Here is a 1,420-nt window from a genome sequence, read left to right as displayed (position 1 = left end):
TTTATTGCAGCATTACTCACAATAGCCAAGACGTAGAAGCAATATAAGTACAAGTACTCATCAAATGATGAACGGATAAAGATGTCTCTCTCCTTCTTTCTCTCTTTCTCTCTCTCTCTCTCTCACACACACACACACAAATATCATTCAGCCTTGAAGAAGGAGGACAGTCTGCCATTTACGACAACATGGATGGACCCTGACAGACCAAGAAGCAAGAAAACATGGAGAGTTTATTTATTCAACAGCAGCTTCATGTAAAAAGGGCGGTTGTCCTAGATATACACAACCTTTGAGGGCACAGAATGGAGGTGCAGATGCACAGGACACTTGTAAAAGTGGGACAGCAGAGTCTCAGTGTAGCCCACAAGGAAGTAGAACTTGTGTGGAGGTAGCTGCTTCAGGACCAGGACACAGATTTCCACCTGGTTTGCCCACCTTTATAATAAGGTGGTCGGCCAGGCAGCTTGGGAAGGTGCCCAGCATAAATTTGCGAAGGAAAACATCTTCCACCTTTCGCTCTGCAGCATGGTCCTCCCCATCCAGGTTACCTGTGTGCAGCGACAGCCAGCCCTTGCGGTGGGCGATGTAGTGAGGCGCGTGCGCCTCCTCATGGGTCACTGGCTTGTCCCCCTTGCCCACACGGACTCCAGCCGCCCGGTTCTTGGCGCAGACCGCGGAGGTGTGCAGCGCGCGCCAGCCACACGGCGTATCCCGGCTCCAGCACAGCATCAGCGCCCGGAGCCCCGGACCGCAGACGGGTGCCGCCAGTTTGGGCCCAGCGGAGGGCGGAACGAACCACGGCCGGACTCCACCTTTTGAAAGAATTTGTGGGCACCCTCCATCCACTCTTACAGCTCCCACCATTATCCGACTGCAAAGGCATGAGACACCTACAAGAGGCAACTGCTTATCCCAGCCTTTCCTAAAATTCCGATCCATAGAAATGATGAGTAATAGTAAACTGATTACTATTGTTTGAAGCCACCATGTTTTAGAATTTTTTTTTTTTTTTTTTTTTTAGCATTAGCTAACCAGAACATGGAATCTTTTGGATTAAATCCTGGAAAGCCAGAAAGTATTCCCTTCTTCTTTGGGATCCCCACAGACTTATCTGGGGTTTCTTTTTCTTTCTCTCCCTCTAACCTAGGATTTTGACTTCAAGAAGGAAGTAGCATGCGGGGGGGCTCTTCTCAGGTATCTATTAGCACTTCTTAGCTTATAAACATTTTCATTTCCTTTTGGTTGGAAAAATTGCTCTTATATCATCAGCATTTCCCCCATGCTCTGATTCATGATATAAACTCTGATCTAGGCGGTCTAGACCCTTCTCTTAGTTTTTAAATGAAAGTTTTTTGTTTGTTTGGTTTTGACCGTGCTGTGTGGCATGTGGGATCTTAGTTTCCCGACCAGGGATGAA

The 1,420-nt window shown here is 47.7% G+C and overlaps 1 pseudogene; it reads right to left on the bottom strand.

The window, feature by feature from the left end:
* Positions 1-275: 275 nt before the first annotated feature.
* On the bottom strand, positions 276-867 carry LOC130851910 (28S ribosomal protein S24, mitochondrial-like; annotated as a pseudogene).
* Between the last annotated feature and the right edge of the window lie 553 nt (positions 868-1,420).

The sequence above is a fragment of the Hippopotamus amphibius genome, chromosome 4 (assembly GCF_030028045.1).
Source record: "Hippopotamus amphibius kiboko isolate mHipAmp2 chromosome 4, mHipAmp2.hap2, whole genome shotgun sequence".
Lineage (NCBI taxonomy): Eukaryota > Metazoa > Chordata > Mammalia > Artiodactyla > Hippopotamidae > Hippopotamus > Hippopotamus amphibius.
The sequence above is the reverse complement of the archived record's forward strand: the minus strand, read 5'-3'. Positions and strand labels throughout refer to the sequence as shown.